The sequence below is a fragment of the Canis lupus genome, chromosome 7 (assembly GCF_048164855.1).
Source record: "Canis lupus baileyi chromosome 7, mCanLup2.hap1, whole genome shotgun sequence".
NCBI classification, from domain to species: domain Eukaryota; kingdom Metazoa; phylum Chordata; class Mammalia; order Carnivora; family Canidae; genus Canis; species Canis lupus.
Window position 1 is genome coordinate 72,689,788 of NC_132844.1, and position 21,344 is coordinate 72,711,131.

Here is a 21,344-nt window from a genome sequence, read left to right on the forward strand (position 1 = left end):
GAACTATTGTGACTTCATCAAGATAAGAAGCTTTTGCACAGCAAAGGATACAGTCAACAAAACTAAAAGACAACCTACAGAATGGGAGAAGATATTTGCAAAAGACGTATCAGATAAAGGGCTAGTTTCCAAGATCTATAAAGAACTTCTTAAAATCAACACCAAAGAGACAAACAATCCAATCATGAAATGGGCAAAAGACATGAAGAGAAATCTCACCGAGGAAGACATTGACATGGCCAACATGCACATGAAAACATGCTCTGCATCACTTGCCCTTAGGGATATACAAATCAAAACCACAATGAGATACCATGTCACACCAGTGAGAATGGAGAAAATTAACAAGGCAGGAAAACACAAATGTTGGAGAGGATGCGGAGAAAAGGGAACCCTCTTACACTGCTGGTGGGAATGTGAACTGGTGCAGTCACTCTGGAAAACTGGGTGGAGGTTCCTCAAAGAGTTAAAAATAGACCTGCCCGATGACTCAGCAATTGCACTATTGGGGATTTACCCCAAAGATTCAGATGCAATGAAACGCCGGGACACCTGCACCCCGATGTTTATAGCAGAATGTCCACAATAGCCAAACTGTGGCAGGACCCTCGGTGTCCATCGAAAGATGAATAGAAAAGAAGATGTGGTTTATGTATACAATGGAATATTACTCAGCCATTAGAAACGACAAATACCCACCATTTGCTTCAACGTGGATGAAACTGGAGGGTATTATGCTGAGTGAAGTAAGTCAATCGGAGAAGGACAAACAGTGTATGTTCTCATTCCTTCAGGGAATATAAATAATAGTGAAAGGGAACATAAGGGAATGGAGAAGAAACGTTTGGGAAATATCAGAAAGGGAGAGAGATCATAAAGACTCCTAACTCTGGGAAAAGAACTAGGGGTGCTGGAAGGGGAGGAGGGCAGGGGGTGGGGGTGAATGGGTGACGGGCACTGAGGGGGACACTTGACTGGTTGAGCACTGCGTCTTATTCTGTATGTTGGTCAATTGAACACCAATAAAAAATAAATTTATTTTTAAAAAAAGATCAAACAACTACATATTTATGCTGCCAACATGGGAGTACCGAAATATAGAAACCAATTAACAACAAACGTACAGGAACACACTGATAATAATACAATGACAGGGGATTTTAACACCCACTTATGGCAATGGACCGATCGTCTATGCAGAAAATCAACAGGGAAACAATAGCCTTGACACACTGGACCAAAGAGACTCAACAGATATAGTCTGAACATTTCTTCCTAAAGCAGAATACACATTCTTTTCAAGTGCACAGGGGACATTCTCCAGAATAGATTATATCATGGACCACATATCAGCCCTCAACAGGTACAACAGGTACAAGAAGGATGGTATCATACCATGTACATTTTCGGACCACGACACTATGAAACTCGAGGTCGACAGTAAGAAAAAATTTGGACAGACCAAAAATTCGTGGAGATTATGATCATCCTACTAGAGAATGAATGGAGCAACCAGGAAATTAACGAGGAAATTTAAAACAAATGAAAATAAGGGATCCCTGGGTTGCGCAGCAGTTTGGCGCCTGCCTTTGGCCTGGGGCGTGAACCTGGAGACCCGGGATCAAATCCCACATCGGGCTCCCGGTGCATGCAGCCTGCTTCTCCCTCTGCCTGTGTCTCTGCCTCTCTCTCTGTGTGACTATCATGAATAAATAAATAAAATCTTTAAAAAAAAATAAAAGAAAATGAAAACATGTTTCTTCAAATCTCTAGGATGTAGCAAAGACAGTCCTTAGAGGGAAGTAGATAGCGATATAGTCCTACCTCAAGAAACAAGAAGTCTCCAATACACAACCCAACACTACACCTAAAGGAGCTGGAAAAGGAATAGGAAACAAAGCCTAAAGCCTACAGAAGGGAAAAATAAAGATGAGAGCAGAAATAAACAATACAGAAACAACAAAACAGTAGAATAGAATAATGAAACTAAGAACTGGTTCTTCAAAATAACTAAGAAAATGGATCAAGCCCTAGCCAGTCTTATCAACAAGAAAACAGAAAAGAACTAAATAAATAAAATCACAAAAGAGAGAAGAGAAGATCACAATCAACACCAGAAAAATAAGACAATTATAAGGGAATACTATGAAAGATTATACACTAACAACCTGGGAGACCTGGAATAAATGGACAAATCCCTAGAAATGTATAAAGGAGCAAAACTGAAATAGGAAGAAATAGAAAATGTGAACATACCCATAACTAGCAAAGGAATTTAATCAGCAAGGCACCTGGGTGCCTCAGTGGTTGAGCATCTGCTTTGGCTCAGGTCATGATCCCGGGGTCCTGGGGAATCATGTCCCACATCAGGCTCCCTGCATGGAGACTCATTTTCCCCCTGCCTATACCCTTGCCTCTCTGTGTCTCACATGAATACATAAATAAAATCTTTAAAAAAGAAAAAAAGATAAATGATGAGAAAGGACCCAAATAAAATCAACAACAAAAAAATAAAATAAAATCACAAATGAGATAAGAGAAATAACAACCAACACTAGAGAAATACAAACATAAGAGAACATTATGAAAAATTACATGCCAGCAACCTAGAACCTGGAAGAAATAGATCAATTCCTGGAAATATATAACATAGCAAAAATGAAAAAGGAAGAAATAAGAAACTTGAACACACAGATAACCAGCAACGAAACTGAATCAGCAATCAAGAATCTCCCAACAGGAGACGCTTAGATCAATAGAATAGAATGGAATGGAATGCCGAAACAAGATACAAACCTGTAACTCTATGATCCATTAATCGACAACAAGGCAGGAAGGAATATCCAATGGCACAAAGACAGTCTCTTCAAAAAACCCTAACCCTGATCCCAGGATAAGAACAAATAGTGTTGGGAAAACCAGGCAGCCACATGCAGAAGAATGAAACGGGACCACTTTCTTACACCATATATATAAAAAAATAAATTCAAAATGGATAAAGACCTAAATGTGAGACCTGAAACCATAAAAAGAAGAAAAGATAGGCAGCAACGTCTTTGACGTTGGCCATTGGATCTTCTTTCTAGATATGCCTCTGAGTTGAGGGAAACAAAAGCAAAAATATTATTGGGACTTCATCAAATTCACAAGCTTCTGCAAAGTGAAAGAAACAACCAACGCTAAAAGGCAACATACAAAATGAAAGGAGATATTTGTAAACAACACATCCAATAAACAGTTAGTATGCAAAATACGTAAAGCAAATATAAATCTCAGCATCCTAAACACAAATTATCCAACTGCAGATGGGCAGAAGACATGAATGGACTTTGTCTCTGACAAGACATCCAGATGGCCACCAGACACCGAAAGACACTCAGAGTCACCCATCATCAGGGAAATGCAAATGAAAACCACAATAAGATGTCACCTGACAGCCGTCAGAATGGCTAAAATTAACAACAGAAGAAACAACAGGTGTTGTTGAGGCTATAGAGAAGAGGGAGCCCCCGGACACTCCTGGTGGACATGCGAACAGGTGCAGCCACTGTGGAAAACACTGTGGGGGTCCTAGAGACGTTAAAAATAGGGGATCCCTGGGTGGTGCAGCGGTTTGGCACCTGCCTTTGGCCCATGTCGCGATCCTGGTGACACGGGATCAAATCCCACGTTGGACTCACAGTGCACGGAGCCTGCTTCTCCCTCTGCCTGTGTCTCTGCCTCTCTCTCTGTGACTATCATAAAAAAATTAAAAAAAGAAGTTAAACATAGAGCTGCCCTACGATTCCAAAATTGCAGAGCTAGGTATTTACCCCAAGGATACAAAAGTCGTACAGTAGATTCCAAGTGGGACACGCAGCCCAGTGTTTGTAGCAGCGTTATCAACAACAACCAAACTGTGGATACAGCCCAGATGTCCATCGAGTGATGAATAGGCAGAGACGATGTGGTAAATATACCAACTGCGACATCACCGGGTCATCAGAAGCAATGAAATGAAGCCATTTCCAATGACGTGGGAGAAGTGGAAAGGACTTATGCTCAAGGAACTCAGTCAGTCAGAGAAAGATACCAAATACCATACAATTGCATTCACATGTGAATTTTAAGAAACCAGACAAACTGGCAAAGGGGCACAGGGGGGATGAGAGAATCAAACAAAAAAACACTTTCTTAACCACAGAGAATAAACTAATAAATACCAGAGGAAGGTGAGGGGGATGGGGAATCAGGGGATGGGGATAGTGGAGGGCACCTGTGGCCAGTACCAGGCGTTGTATCCAAGGGTTGAATCACTATATGGTAAACCTGAAACTATATCATTCTGTGTATACAAACAGGAATTCAAGTAAAACTTTATTTTTTTTTTAATTTTTATTTATTTATGATAGTCACAGAGAGAGAAAGAGAGGCAGAGACACAGGCAGAGAGAAGCAGGCTCCATGCACCGGGAGCCCGACGTGGGAATCGATCCTGGGTCTCCAGGATCGCGCCCTAGGCCAAAGGCAGGCACCAAACCGCGGCACCACCCAGGGATCCCCAAGTAAAACTTTAAAATAATAATAGGTAGTATTGATGAAACATGTACGCACTAGAGATAAAATCAGAAAGGCAACTGAAAATCCAAATAAAGAGTCTTTAGAGCCACAAATCCCCTCCTTAGCTCAGCTCGGGAGAAGCCTGCTATGTCTATTCTGACCCCATCAGAAGGCTGGATTTTGATTCTCTGGGGAGGCCACTGACTTGGTGGAGTCAGGCTATCTTTGAACCCAAAACCTAAATAGAGTGCATAAAACTAAACGACCCAAGATGCTAGGAGTCCCAGTGCAGGCACATGCCAGACCCAAACTCTAACCATACACAGACAAAACCCTAACCCTACACTTAATCCTAATGTTAACCTAGCCCTTAAACAAGACCCATCACTAATCGAAGAACAAACACAAACCCCAAGACCAAAACACATTCACTGAACCTTTCTGCCAACCCTCATCCTAACTCCTAAATGTAGGTTCACCTAAACTTAGGTTTCCTTAACTCTGACCCCTACCTTAAATCTAACCCGAAACTTAACCTCTAACCCTAACCTTAAAATAAGGTATTCAAATCCTATTCCTAACCTTAACCTGTACCCTAACCCTAAACCTCTAATACTAATCCTATCTCATACCCCAAACTGTACCCTAACCCGTACCCTAAAACCAACCCCTAACCCACTCCCTAACCTTATATCTTACCCTTTTCCAAAACCGTACCCTGACCCTGACCTGACTCTAACCCTAACCTGTAACCAAACACTAACCCTAACCCTAGCCCTAACCCCTATCCTAATCCTAACCCTCGCTCTAACCCTAAACCTAGCCCTAAGTTTAACTGTAACCCTTAACTCTAACCCCTAACTCTGACCCCTAACCATAACTCAACCCTAACCCCTAACCCTAACTGCAAACCTAAGCCCAACCCTAACTCTAACCATAACCCTAACCCCAACTCCTAACCTCCTGCCCTAATCCCTAGAGCCTAAACCCTAACCCTAACACTAAATCCTGTCCCTTACCCTAACCCCCATCCTAACTCATAACACTGACAAATACCCTTATGCCTCACCTAACCTCTAATTCGTAACCATAAGCATAATCACTAACCCCTAACATCTAACCTAAGGCTAACCACCAACTTCCTCCCCTCCCCTCACCCTACCATTCATTCTATCCTTTCACTTACCCTGTGGTTCTGAGGAGTCCCTTCTGATGTGGAAGTGGCCCCCAACAGCTCCTCCAGATTCCTCCAAGGGGACCTGAGGAAGCCAGGCTCCTGTGAGTGCGACGTGGCCCCACGTGTTCTTGAGTCATAGTCAGCGGGTCCTGAGGACGCTGGGTCTCCTGTCACTGTGGACTATGCCTCACATCCTCTGGAAGCCTCACAGCAGGTCCTCAGGAGGCCGGGGGCTCCTGTCACCCTGGACATGGCCCCACGTCCCCCAGAAAACTCACCGCGGGTCCTGAGGAGGCTGTGGGCTCCTGTCAGCATACACGCAGCCCCTTATGTCCTGAAGCCAAAGTGCAGGTCCTGAGGAAGACAGGGTACCTGTCAGCATTGACGTGGCCCCACATTTTCCTCAAGCCTCACCATAAGACCTGAGGAGGCTGGGGGCTCCTGTCAGCATGGATGTGGCCCTAAATCTTCCCAAAACTTTCCAGTGGGTCCTGAGGAGGCTGGAGACTCCTGTCACTGTGGATGTGGCACCCACATATTTCTTAGGCCTCACCACAGGCCCTGACAGAGCTGGGGTCTTCTGTCCACATGGACGCATCCATATATTTCCCCAAGTCTACACCAGGGGTCCTGAGGAAGTCAGCGTCCTGCTGTGTCCATGTGGCCCCAAATCCTCCCGAAATGTCGCCGAGGGTTCTGAGGAGGCTGGGGCTCCTGTAACCATGAGTGCGGCCCCCAGCTTCCAGAAGCCTCATCTTATGTCCTGAGGGACCCGGGAGCTCCTGCCAGAGTGAACGCGTCGCCACATCTTCCTGAAGCCTCCCCACAGGTCCTGAGGCAGCTCAGGGACTCCTGTCAGTGTGGATGCAGGCCCATTTCTTCCTGAAGCCTCCCCGCGGGTCGTGAGGCTGCTCAGGGGCGCCTCTCAGCGTGGATGTGGGCCCACAATTTCCTGAAACCTCCCTGCGGGTCCTGAGGTGCTCAGGGCTCCTGTCAGCGTGAATGTGGGCCCACATCTTCCAGAAGCCTCCCTGCGGGTCCTGAGGCGGCCCAGGGGCTCCTGTCAGGGTGGATGTGGGCCCACATATTCCTAAAGCCTCATCGCGGGTCTTGAGGAGACCGGGGTTCCTGTCAGCATGAATGTGGCCCAATTTCCCCCTGAAGACTCCCCGCAGGTCCTGAGGAGGCTGCAGCTCATCAGCATAGACGCGTCCCCATGTCTTCCGCAGGCCTCCCCAGCACAGGCTGGCTCCTGTTAGTGCAGGCAGAGGAGGCCTACTGCACATGTGTGCCCCATGGGAGGGGCCTGGGCTCAGGCGCCCCCTGCGGGATGCTCAGGCGCTACAGGAGACTGTGCAGGAGGGAGCGGGTGCTCTCTGGGCTGCACCTGCCTCCTTTCAGGCTTCATCTGGGGCCTGTTAGCTTTGGAAACATCTCACTGAAAAGGAGCCCAACACCCGGCTTCCCCAGAAATACTTAAGGACAAGGAATTGGAGCCCACAGGATATGAAATGAAATGTGGACCAGACTTTTACCACGTCCTGCAAAACTCACTCAACCCTCTTCCACTGTGGGCGGGACCGCGGGTTGGTGCAGCCGCCCTGGAAACAGTGTGGAGGCCCCTCAGGAAGTTACAAATAGAGCCGCCCTGCAACCAGCAGGTGAACGGCCTGGAGCTCACTCTGAAGATACAGATGCAGTGAGACTTGGGACACCTGCACCACAATGTCCACAGCAGCCGAGTCCACAGTAGCCACACTGTGGGAGGAGCCTCGGTGTCCTCTGCCAGATGATGGATAAAGAGGATGGGAGATAGATGGTGGTCATATAGAGAGGAATGGAACTCAGCTATCAAAGAGAAGGAAATCTTGCCATTTGCAATGATGTGGATAGAACTAAAGGGATCATGTTAAGTGAAGTAACTCACTCGGAAAAGAGAATGACGTGTGGTTTCATTCATAGGTGGAATTAAAGAAGCAAAGCAGATGAACAACTGTAAAGGGAAGGAAAAACAAATAAGATGAAAACAGATGCAGGAAATACAGACTCTTAATGATAGGAAACAAACTGAGGGTCGCTGGAGGGGGCGGATAACAGGGTACTGGCATGAAGGAGGTCACGTGATGTCACGAGCACTGCTATTATCTCCACCTGGTGAATCCCTGAATTCTTCCTCTGAAAGTATAATACGCTATACGTTAATTAATTGGGTTTAAATTAAGTTAAAAAAATCAGTTCTATCAGAGCACATTTCCTTCTGGACTCTCTGTTTTGCTCATTCAGCTTATGCCGGGACCACCCCCCGTGGGTCTGGTTTGTCTAAGTAGGCTCCACACCTCGTCCATGGCCCAACACAGGCCTGGAACTCACGACCCCTGAGATCAGGACCGGAGGTGAGGTCAGGAGTTGGATGCTTAACTGAGGGAGCCAGCCGGGGGCCCGAGAACCACACTGCTTTATCCTGTGTCTCTGTGACATCTTTTGAAATAGGAAAGTGCTGCGTCCCACTCTGTCATGCTTCTCCAATACTGATTTGCTGTCCGGGGTCATTTGTTGTGGGGGTTGGATGTTATGGGTTTTGTTTTTTTTCCTATTTCTAAGATCTGCCACCATGATTTTGATAGGAATGACATGAAACTGAGGGTGGCTTCAGGAACTGTGGACATTTTCACAAGGTGAGGCTCCCACCCCACGAGCCCAGGACGGCCTCCTAGACCCTGATATGGCTCAGTGCACAAGACTTGTGCTCCTTTGGTTCAGTCTCATTATTTATTCTCCTTGATGCTCCTGAGAAGGCTTTCACGTCCTTCCTTTCCTTCCTGAGTGCTCATTGTCGGGACACAGCAAGGCTACTCTGCTTTGTAGGGTCAGTTTGTGTCCCGTGACTTTACTGAACTCACTCCTTAGTTCTAACAGGTTTTGGTGGAGGCTCTTTGGTTTCCTGTTTCTAGTACCGCGTCTTCAGCAAATAGGGACAGTGTGACGTCCGTTCCATGTGTGGAACCTTTGCTGTTTACAGCTTAATATCCTAGAAAGCCCCACAATTGAATCAAAACTGAGCCCAGGCCAAGGGCAGGAAGCCCCTATTAGAATGAGAACAGGGCTCAATGCCCTTGAAGGCCCCATATCAAAATGTAAACAGAATAGAGGAATTGCTCCAGCCCTTCTTGAGATCCCCAAGACCAGCCCTTAAAACTAAGCTAAAACCTACCTCGGGTCCAAGTCCCTGATCTGCAATGTCGGGTATACTTGGACACAAGATAGAGCTTGTAAATAATCCCTCGTGTGTTTGCATCGGAATCGGCTTCTTGGTGGTTTCTCATATTTGCAATCTTGGGCACAACAGTCTGAGATAAAAAACAAAACCAAAAGAAACTCAGACGCGGGCAGAGTGAAAGCAGAGTTCTGAGAGAAGCGGCAGGGAACCGGGGGCTTGGCGGCTCTTCTGTGGTGGGCCTGCAGACTGGGGGGCGGAATCCTCTGTCCTAGAGCTAGAGGACCAGTGTCCCCACCCGCCTCCTCCCCATCAGACCCGAGTCTCAGGGAGCAGCACAGCACTGCCCGCTGGAGGCCAGAGGTGCTGACGCCCAACCCGTCACTAATCCCCGCAGGTGCATCTCCCAGGCAGATGTGCACCTGACAATCAGCACCACATCCCATCGCCAGACACCACACAGACCACTCGCTGCCACCAAGTTGTCAGAGCACAGAGGCCCAGAGAGGAGGACCGGAGACACATTTGCCTCTCGCAAAACTTCCGCCCCTATCGAACGAAATCCTTTGAAGCGAAGCTTACAGAAGGTCTGCATGTGGGATGTTCAAGTCCTAAGCTCAAACCAAAGGAGTGTGCATGCCTTGGAGGCAGCTGTCCGCGAGGAGCGAAATTGACAAGGCAGACACTTGGTTCTCACTCCGCCACACTCGCGCATACAATTAAATGCTGTGGAAGAGGAACGTACAGGCAGTCAGGATGGGGGAGGTACAGGCCATAAGCTCAACTCTCAGAAGTGTGTATGCTTTGCAAGCTGATGAATGCTAGACACTTATCGAGATGAGGTATACCCGAGCTACACTCTAATTGAACAAGGATGTTGGCAATCACTATATTGAACTCAGATACACGTGTACAGTCCTGACACTTCCACTCGCATTTCTCCAACCTCTTTTAGCACCTAATGTAAGAAAGTTAGCAGCTATGACTATGGGTAGGCAGGACGCGGGAGGGTCCTGCCCTGAGTTCACCTCTCACAAGAGACCATGCCTAGAAGCCCGCTTTCAACTAGCTGCGTTCTAATGGCCGTGAGACCATAGCAGTCTTCTAACTTAGGAGGTTTGAAGAATACCACTCTACTGTACCTGGAGACACCTTCCAGGCCTGCACAATTCCACTTGTTTCTCACAAGCTTCTGACAAACGTCTCTGGTGAAGATGTTCAAAACTCATTCTGCAGGCAGTGTGGAACTGTGAGGGACTAGGTATGAGCTCAACTCTCGGGAGAGAGATGCTTTTGGACTCAGAGTTCAGCTAGCTTCTCAAGTATGGAACTTAGTATGTAGCACCTGTCTAAGACAGGAATTACTAGGAAATCGCTGGATTGAGCTTGGAGGCACTAGTCTTGTATGCCGGGATTTTCCACTTACCTCTCACAACACTTCAGTCACGCATCGAGCCTAGGCCTGTTAGCAGCGAAGTGTACCTGCAGGCAGGATGTGGGAAGTACAGGCCATAAGCTCAACTCTCAAAATTGTGTACAACTGGGAGGCAAATGTCTGCTACCCACTCGTACATGGGAGTTAGAAACTAGCTACACTCTAATTGAACAAGGACGTTGGCAATCACTGTATTGAACTCGGATACACGTGAGTACCATCCTGACACTTCCACTTGCATTTCTCCAACCTCTCCCAGCACCTAAGATAAGGACGTTAGCAGCTACGACTATGGGCAGGCAGGATGCAGGAGGGTCCTGCCCTGAGCTCAGCTTTCAAAAGGAGACCTGCCTCGAAGCCAGCTTTCTACTTACTGCATTCTGATGGCCATCAGAACGTGGCAGCATTGTAATTCAGGATATTCCATGAATACCGCTTTACTGCACCTGGAGACACAACCTTGAAGCCTGCAGCTTGCCCCTTGCATCCCATGAGCTTCTGACAAACATGTCTAGTGAGGATGTTCGTAACTGTATCTGCAGGCAGTGTGGAACTGGGAAGGACCACGTTTCAGCTCAACTCTGAGAGGTAAGTTCCCCAGAGAGACAGCTTTCAGCTAGCTACTCAGGTTTGGAAGTTAGTAGGTAGCTCCCATCTGAGGGAGGAATTCCTCAGAAGTTGCTGGATTGAACTAACACACATATGCCTCTCGCAAAACTTGCATCCCGTATCGAACAAAATCCTTTGGATGCTAAGCGTAAAGGCAGTCAGCATGTAGGAGGTTCAAGTCCTAAGCTCAATCCAAAGGTGTGTGCATGCCTTGCAGGCAGCTGTCCGCTGGGAGCCAAAATGACAAGGCAGACACTTGGTTCTCACTCCGCTACTCTCCCGCATACAACGAAATGCTGTGTAAGCGGAACGCACAGGCAGTCAGATGGGGGAGGTACAGGCCATAAGCTCAAATCTCAGAAGTGTGTATGCTTTGCAGGCCGATGTTGCTAGACACTTATCGAGGTGAGGTATACCCGAGCTACACTCTAATTGAACAAGGACGTTCGCAATGGCTATATTGAACTCAGATACACGTGAGTACAGTCCTGACACTTCCACTCGCATTTCTCCAACCTCTCCCAGAACATCACTTAAGGATGTTAGCAGCTATGACTATGGGCAGGCAGGATGCGGGAGGGTCCTGCCCTGAGCTCAGCTCTCACAAGAGAGCATGCCTAGTAACCAGCTTTCAACTAGCTGCGTTCTAATGGCCGTGAGACAATAGCAGTCTTCTAACTCAGGCACTAAACCGCTGCGCCACCCACTGATCCCGGGACCCAGGAAATTTAACAAAAATCCCCTACTCCTGGACAAGCAGAGCAGGACTGGTTTCATTTTGTGCTACACCTGTCACCTCCTGTATGACCCCTACATAACCTGCTTATTGCTTAAGATGCTGCCCCACCCTAGTCAAGCTTTTGGGCACACACTACTCAGAAATCAGCCCATAACAATGTAACCCTGCTTCGTGCCCACCAAAACTGCGCGCCAATTCTGACCAAAGTAATAGGCCAGCTCAAATGGATACTATAGGGTAAGATGTAATTCAATCGGCCACCTGCGTGTGGACCGACATGTCTGAGCAACTTTCTGTGTATCCCATGGGCCACTGGCCCCTATAAAGCTGCTATGCCTCTTAGTCTCGGGGTCCAAGTCCCTGCTCCGCTGTGTCGGATATACTTAGACCCACGCTCCAGCTTCTGAATAAACCCTCTTGTGTTTGCATTGGTGTCGGCTTCTCGGTGGTTTCTAGGATTCACAATCTTGGCCACAACATTTGGGGGCTCGTCCGGGATCTGAGAGACCTCCAGGACCTTATCCGGAGGATTTCACGCGTGGTGAGTGCACTCAACTTTTTCCACCTTTTGCGCACATATTCTCTAAGAGCTCTAACCTGTAGGAATTCCAATTTGTATTAGGTCGGCATTGGCTTAGGCGGATGCGCTGGTGGGCCATCAACCGGGAGTCTTGAGGAGACGTCCCTTGCCCCTGCCTGGAGAATGGAGGTCCTATCTGTAAGGAGGATGGAAGTCCTCATCTGTATGGAAGATGAGCGTCCTCATATGTAAGGAGGATGGGGTCCTCATCTGTATGGATGACGGGGGTCCTCCTCTGTATGGAGGACGGGGGTCCTCATCTGTAAGGAGGACGGGGGTCCTCATCCATAAGGAGGACAGGGGGTCCCCATCCGTAAGGACGACGGGGGTCCTCATCTGTAAGGAGGGCTGGCTGCCAGCCCTTCGGATTACTTTCTGTCTTGTCTCCGCAGCTGCACTAGAACGTTTGTCTGTTACTGTGTTCTTACCTGTTTGCGTGCTGGTCTGTGTTACCTGTTTGTGTGCTGGTGTGTGTTACTGTGTTCTTGTTAACTGTGTGTTTGACTGTGTTATTTGTGAACTGTCATAACTGTCTGTGCCTTGGTGTGGACGGGGGACATAATGGGGCAGATACAAACCATACCCTTGTCTCTTATGCTCTCCCACTTCTCGGATGTTAGGGAAAGAGCTCTTATTGTGAGCATAGACATACAGAGAGAGAGATTCCAAATTTATTGCATATCAGAATGGCCAACCTTTGACGTGGGATGGCCCCGAGAAGGAAATTTTCACCTACCTATTATCTTGCAGGTTAAGGCCGTGAACTTCAGGGACAAACCAGATGGCCACCCTGACCAGATGCCCAACATCCTGGCCTGTCAGGACATGATCGAGAATTCCCCTCCTTGGCTAAAACCCGTTTTTACTCCCCAAAGCACACAACTCGCCTGAAGGTAAGGAGAGACTCCAGGTCCACCGCCAGACTCTAATGGCCGGTCTCCAGGCTGCCGCGTGCAAGACTACCAATCTGGCCAAGGTCTATGATGTGAGACAGGGTAAGGATGAGAGTCCAGCAGCCTTCTTAGAGGGAGCAATAGAGGCTTTTAGACAGTACACCCCTATGAACCCAGAAGCCCCGGAAACAAAGGCCGCAATTATCATGGCTTTTGTTAACCAGGCCGCTCTGAACATTAAAAAGAAATTGCAAAGAGTAGAGAGACTGGGAGAGAAGAGCTTGCAGGACTTAGTGATAATAGCAGAACGAGTCTATAATAGAAAAAGTCCGGAAGAACTGCATGTTACCACACCACACGCTATTAAAGGGGTACTCAAACAGCCCCCAGACAGCTGGATCAGCAATGCCCATCTGACCCATTATCAGAGCCTACTGTTAAACCCCACCAGAATTTTATTTAAGTCACCAACATTGAATCTGGCAACGCTACTCCCTAACCCAGACTGGGACCCCCCTCTGCATGACTGTCAAGAAATTTTGGCACAGGTGTACGGAATCAGAGCTGATCTCCAGGACCAGCCACTGCCGAACGCCGATGCCACCTGGTACACGGACGGCAGCAGTTTTGTCCGAGAAGGAGTCCGATTTGCGGGGGCAGCCATACCGTAACCACGGAGACAGAGACCGTCTGGGCGGAGCCATTGACAGCCTGAATGTTGGCTCAATGGGCAGAACTGATCCCACTGGCCAAGGCGCTGACCGTGGGGGAAGGTAAACGAATAAACATCTACACCGACAGCAGGTACGCCTTTGCCACCACTCGCATCCACGGAGCCCTTTACAGAGAGAGAGAGAGCTTCTGACAACAGAGGCAAAGACTGTTAAAAACAAAATGGAGATTCTTGAAATCCTGAGGACCCTCTGGCTGCCGAAGGCCCTAGCCATCATCCACTGTCCGGGGCACCAAAAGGCAGACACACCAGTAGCCAGGGGAAACCGGCTAGCCGATTTAAAAGCAAAGGAGGCGTCCCTTTTGGTGACCCAGGTCTTAGCAACCACGCTACCTGATCCGGGAGAACGGAACCTGCCGGACACCCCCAACTATAATGATGCTGACTTACACTGGATCAAACACTTGCCTATGACCCAGTGATTGTGTGGCTGGTGGAGGGCCACAGACTCCAGCATCATCTTGCCAGAGGAACTGGGACGGCGAGTCCTATCCAAAACGCATCGGAGTACTCACACGGGAACAAGGAAGATGGAAGACCTCATACGACATGCAAAGATCACTATTAAAGACTCTCGAGCAAAGATCGAGCAGATCGTGGCAAGCTGCCACTCATGCCAGTTAACTAATGCCACCGCCCATGGATCTAACCCAGGCACCTGGCTCCGGGGGGACCGCCCAGGAGCCTACTGGGAAGTGGACTTCACTGAGGTAAACCCTGGAGAATATGGATACAGGTATTTATTAGTGTTTGTAGATACTTTTTCAGGATGCACAGAGGAATTTCCCACCAAACCTGAAACGGCACAGACCGTGACCAAGAAACTGCTGGAAGACATCTTACCGAGGTATGGTTTTCCTGTTAAGATTGGGTCAGACAAGGGCCCAGGATTCTTCTCTAAGGTAACACAGGGAGTGGCACTAGTACTTGGGGCAGATTGGAAATTAGATTGTGCATATAGGCCCCAGAGCTCAGGACAGGTAGAGAGGATGAACAGAACATTAAAGGAGACCTTAACTAAATTAGCCCTGGAGACTGGCGGGGACTGGGTGACTCTCCTCCCCTTCGCCCTACATACGGTGAGGAACTCCCCATATAAGATGGGACTGACTCCCTACGAGATCATGTTCAGTCTTCCTCCACCTGTTATCCCCATTTTAAAACTTGAGGTGCTTGCTGAATTTGATGGTCGCCAACTTCTTTTCTCCTTCCAAATGTCATGAACCCATGAGCAGGTGTGGCCTAAGCTGAGGGCCCTCTATGAGACTGGGCCACCCCCGGATCCCCATCGATATCGGCCAGGTGACTGGGTGTACGTGTGTACGTGTGGAGATACCAACACCGGACACTTCAACCTCGCTGCAAGGGACCTACACCCTGATCCTGACCACTCCCAACGCTCTCAAGGTCGACGGGATTACTCCCTGGTCCACTACACCCACGTCCAGCTAGCTGACCCACGTACCGTTCTCAAGAACTTTGTTCCAGAATGGAAAAGCCACCCGGACAAGGACAATCCCCTAAAGCTAAGAGTGCACCGTTCTCACTAATTTCGCACCTCCAAGACTCCCTAGTCTGAGGTTGTCCTTCAAAATAGAAAGGGATTAGACTTAGTCTTCTTACAACAAAGGGTGTGTGTGTGGTGTGTGTGTGGGGTTATGTGCTGCCTTAAACGTAGAATGCTGCATCTTCGCTGGAATATAAATGGCAGCGAGAACAGCAACAAGGTTGGTTAAAATCCTGGTTTAATCATTCCACCTGGCTCACTCTAAGAGCAACCTGGACCCTTGATTGGATCCTGCATAGGATCCTCTGAAAAAGGGGGGAATGTGGGACCCAGGAAATTTAACAAAAATCCCCTACCCCTGGACAAGCAGAGGAGGACTGATTCCATTTTGTGCTACACCTGCCACCTCCTGTATGACCCCCACATAACCTGCTTATTGCTTAAGGCGCTGCCCCACCCTAGTTGAGCCGCTGGGCACACCCTAATCGGAAATCGGCTCATAACAATGTAACCCTGCTTTGTGCCCGCCAAAACTGCGCGCCAATTCTGACCAAAGTAATAGGCCAGCTCAAATGGATACTATAGGGTAAGATGTAATTCAGTCGGCCACCTGCGTGTGGACCGACATGACTGTGCACCTTTCTGTGTATCCCATGGGCCACTGGCCCCTATAAAGCTGCTACATCGCCTCTTAGTCTCGGGGTCCAAGTCCCTGCTCCGCAGTGTCGGGTACATTTGGACCCATGCTGGAGCTTGTAAATAAACCCTCGTGTGTTTACATCGGTGTCGGCTCCTTGGTGGTTTCTCGTATTTGCAATCTTGGGCACAAGACCAGGGCCTGCTGCCCTGACCTCCCTTCCAGGGCCACACTGACCACCCCACAGGCCCTCTGTGCCCGAGGCACACAGGCACGGGGATGCGGGGAGGGGAGGAAGTGCCCCGGAACCCGGCCAGCCCGGGCCCCCAGGACAGAGGGAGCACAGACCTCCTAGGTCGATTTGCACAGACCCTGGTGACCTGAGGCTCCCTGACTGTCACTCTGTCCCAGCCCCTCCTGGCCCGCGGGGCACAGGCTGAGTCCCAGTAAAGTCCGTGGGGTCCTGACCCTGGTGTCTGGCCGCCCCTGGTATTCACGTGGGGACGTCAGCTGTGTGTGTGCCTGGCGGCGCCCCTGCAGGGGCTGGTTGGGGCCTGGGTGGTGCCCCCTCCTCCTCTCTGGGGGTCTCTCCACGCCCCGTGCACAGAGTTCCTGGAGACACAGAAATGGGCTGGCTGTGCATTTTCACACCACAACACTTTCTTGACTTGCTACAGCAAACGGGCTCAGAGCCAAAGGTGTGCGCCTTCCCCTGGGCAGGGAGACCTTTCTGTCCTTTAGGGGAGGGCAAGAATCACACGGGGTAGGGGGCGGAGGCTGGAGTCACCCACCTGGGAGCATGTGTGGACTCTGTGTGGGGGCGTGTGTCCTGAGGTTTCAGCCTGAGAGACGGTTCTGAGGACAGCAGAGCTGACCTGGACCTGCAGCTCATGGGCTCCTGCGCTGGGTCCCCGCAGGGCAGCTGGACCCCAGCCTTGGGCCCCCTGGGGCCCCAACACCTGGAGGAGCCTGCATCCTGCTGTGGGTGTTGGTGGGGCCCACAGGCCCACCCCTGTTCTCCCCACCCTGGGGTGTCCCGGGATCCCCAGGGCTGCCCTAGGTCAGGGCTGACCTGGATCTCTGGGGCACGCCCAGGGCCCAGGAGGCCATATCCAGCTGTGAGAGGGCTCCCTCAGCCCAGAGCCAGAATCCAGGCCCGGCCAGGGCCATGGGGGGCTGGATCCCATTAGTCTTTGTGTTGGGCCTGGGGGGGACTCAAATCACCCCAGCCCCCACAGAGCCCAGGGCCAGGCCAGCCCAGGTCCCTCTGGGTTAGGGGCTGGTGTCCTGTGCAGGGTGTGCCGCCCTCCAGGAGGGACAGTGGGAGGAGGCAGGGCACAGTGCATCCTGTGCTCCACCCACCTGCACCCACCCTGTCGGGGGCTCCCGGCATTCCCTCTTCCCTGCAACCCCTGGGTACTCTATGGGACACCAGGGCTCTGATGGGAGTAGGCTGTCCAGAGAACCCCGGGGAGGCTGAGCATGTCCCACAGGGGGCAGCTGCACCGGGTCCTTGCTGGGAGCCGATGGTGTGGGGGCAGAGGTATGATGGTGGTGGAGTGTGGGGGATGGTGTAGGGGGGATGGTGTGAGGGTATAGTGTGGGTGGGGATTGTGTGGGGGTGTGAGGTGGATGGTGTAGGGGGGATGGTATGGGGGCGATGCCATGGGGGATGATGATGTAGGGGGATGGTGTGCAGGTGGGGAATGAGGGGGATGGCATGGGGAACCTGCGGACACAGGGCATCCCCTTTCTCTAAGATGCTCACACAGACGTTTACAGATAAAGGCGACCCCAGTCTGGGGTTTGCTGTGACACCTGCCCCTCGGGCCCCGCGTGGTCAGTGCATGGCCCTGGCTGGACCGGGGGCATTATCTGGGGGTCATCATACTATGTATGTTTACAAATTGCAAATTGTCTCAAATGAAATGCATAGACTTTAGAAATATATAAAGCATCGAGGGTGGGTGTCACCCTGAGCCGTCTGGCCCTCATCGGATCGATGTGTGTCCTGCTCCAGCCACGGCCATGCTGCCTGGCCCCCAGGTCCCCTTACTGTCCCCCACGGCCCCCACCCCAGCCCCTTGCCTTTCAGGCAGCTGTCCCTCAACCCTTTGGAGTTCAGCTCACATGGCAACCCCTGGAGGCCCCATCCTAGTGGCCTCCTCATCCCCGAACTCCGGGTGTGGGGGCACAGGGGTCATCCCCAGCACCTTACCGTACGGCGGTGTGTTGTTGGCTGCTGTTGCTACCCCCGGCCTCAGAAGCCCCGTGTTTCCTACCCAGAAGCCCCAGGGCCTTCCCTGGGGCCCCGAACCACCCCCCCCCCGACCCAGGAGCCTCACCCGACCCCGTAGCGGTCCCAAAACATGGTGTGGCTGCCGAACGTCCTGTTGACGTCCAGGCCTATCTGCGTGATGTCCCTGGAGGAGACCAGGGCCTCCTCCTTCATTTCCTGCGGGAAAACCGGGGAGGAGGAGCCGGCATCAGGGACACAGACCCCGACCTGTCACCAGCTGCCGTCCTGGGCAGGGAGCCCTGGGGCCACCATGGGAGTGTGTCCTGCCAAAACCTCCTTCCTTCCCCTGGGAGGCCGGGGATGGCGGCAGTGTGCACCATGCCCATGGGACCTCTGTGAGGGCCTGTGCCCAGCTGTTGTGGGCGGGGAGGTGACTGAGGGTCAGCCTGGGTGGGAGGGGACAGGGGGTCAGCCGAGGTGGGGAGGGGACATGGGGGTGTTGTGCTCAAGATTGTGAATCCAAGAAACCACTAAGGAGCCGACAACAATTCAAACACAGGAGGGTTGATTTACCAACTCAAGCTTGCGTCCAAGTATACCCGACAGGGCAGAGCAGAGACTTAGACCCTGAGGTGGGTTTTAGCTTAGTTTTGTTTTTTGTTTTTTGTTTTTAGCTTAGTTTTAAGGGCTGGTCTCAGGGACCTCCAGAAGGGCTGGAGCAATTCTTCAAGTTCTGTTTACATTTGATATGGGGCCTTGGAGGGCTTTGAGCTCTGTTCTTATTCTAATAGGGTCTTCCTGCCCTTGGCTTGGGCTCAGTTTTTATTGTAATGTGGGGCTTTCTAGGACATTAAGCTGTAAACTTTTGTTTTTTTTCCTGTAACTGAAGTAATGTAAATTTCAGCTCTTATTCACAGGGGCCTGGGATGGCTGGACATGTGCTAACGCTGAACATAAAGTGGAATGGCCTTAATTTTCTTGGCTTCCACATGTCCCATCTTATCTAGCCTCTTCCCCCTTCCCCAGAGCTCCTAAGAGAGCAATTGCAAATGACCTCTGGTGCTAGCATGTGTTGGGGGACAGGCCCAGGGATTTGGGATCAAGAAGACCTGGAGCGCGGGCCTCCTGGGTGGCTGTGCAGTGAGATTCCATGCTGCAGACTCTTATTACCTAAGGCTATCTTGAAAACTGACTTTGTACATAGAAAAGTTCTCCTTTGTATTTATTTATTTTTTTTTCATAGTTAGGAATTCTTTTATTCCTTATCAAAACAATAAAACAAAACAAAACAAAACAATCAAACAGCAAATGTAGATAATAGCTTTTATCTTTACATACAAGTTGTCATTTTTGGATATGTCTTTCTGCAGAACTCTGCCATGTTCAGACCTTGTCCTTGTGAGAGGGTAAAATTTTAAGTTAGCCTTATTCAAAGAACATAACTGTAACAGACCAACCCCCCCCCCCCAATGGAGTCTAGGGCAGGAGAGGAGAGTTTTTCCACATACAAGCACATTTAAACTTCTTCCAAGTACAAAAACATCTGTGATGTTGCTTTAGAGATAGCTTTATGAATCATAAGGTCTTACAGTACAATTCAGGTGAACTGTCAGAAAGTATTTTAAGTAAATCCCAATGACTCGAAATTCAAGTCCAAACTAGATATTTAATGTTTTCTTTATTGCAAATATGATGTCTTTAACCTGAGGTACAGAGTTGTCTTCTAGAATCTTTGCATAAGGCATAGGGACATCAGCACCAGTGACAGGAACTGCAGGAGCATCCAGGAAATTGAATGCAGGGCCTTCCATAATCTTGGCACAAATTTCAGCTCCTACTCCAAACTGTGGCCAGCCTCCTTCCACAGTTATGAGATGATTGGTCTTCATGACACTGGCTTCTATTGTTTCAATGTCCATTGGTCTGATGGTTCACATATTTATCACCTCACATTCAATACCCTCTTTGGATAACACTGTTGCAGCTTCTAAGCAGTGGCCCACAGGTCTTGAATGAGCAACTACGGTTATGTGTGTACCTTGCCTTTCTATTTTGGCTTTTCCAATGGGAATCAGAAAATCTTTTGACTGAGCTTCGGAGGGAAATTCAAAAGGAACTCCATACATCAGTTCGTTCTCTAGCACCACCACTGGATTATTATCCCGAATGGCTGATTTAATAAGTCCTTTTGCATCCTCTGAATTCCAGGGGCTGACCACCTTTAAGCCTGGGCAGTGCCCATACCAGGCAGCAAAGCACTGGGAGTGTTGGGCAGCCACGCCTGCTGAGGCACCATTGGGCCCCTGAAGACTATAGGCACAGGCTGAAGGCCCCCCGACATGTAGTAGGTCTTGGCAGCTGAATTTATAACTTGGTCAATGGCTTGCATAGAGAAATTGAAGGTCATAAATTCACAGATGGGCCTCAACCCAGCCATAGCTGCACCCACGGCAATTCCAGCAAAGCCCATCTCAGATATGGGAGTATCTATGATTCCTTATCGCCATACTTCTTCCACAGGCCTCGACTAACCTTATATGCACCATCATACTGGGCAACTTCTTCCCCAAGCATAAATACCTTCTCATCTCTTTCCAGCTCTTCATCCGTACCTTGGTTTAGAGCCTCACGAACTGTCACCTGCAGCGCCGCCAGCGCCGTCCGGTGAAAGCGCCTCCTCAGCAACCCCGACACCTGTTCCAGGGGTCTCCGCATCAGGCCAGACACTGCCGCTATCTTGACCGTGTCTTCCAGCAGCTGCCGAATGAATCTCTCCTTTGTATTTAAAAGATGAAGAGCCAGTCAAAGCGGTTTTTCTCTGCCCATCTGATTGCTCAGATTCCAATGTGAGACGTATTTCCTGTTAATAAGGATAATTTATTATCCGTAGTACTATGGTTAAAATATTCTGACACAAGTAATTCTGAGGGGTGAGGGTTTCTCATCTCTTCACAGCTCAGTCACTCATCAAGAAATGCATCTGTATGGATTTGGAAAGAACTGAGAGACATTATTACCAATGATCATGTTATTATGTGAAGGA

At 49.6% G+C, this 21,344-nt stretch overlaps 1 pseudogene; it reads right to left on the reverse strand.

Moving 5' to 3' along the window:
- Positions 1 to 19,658: 19,658 nt before the first annotated feature.
- On the reverse strand, positions 19,659 to 21,063 carry LOC140636367 (pyruvate dehydrogenase E1 component subunit beta, mitochondrial pseudogene; annotated as a pseudogene).
- Positions 21,064 to 21,344: the final 281 nt, after the last annotated feature.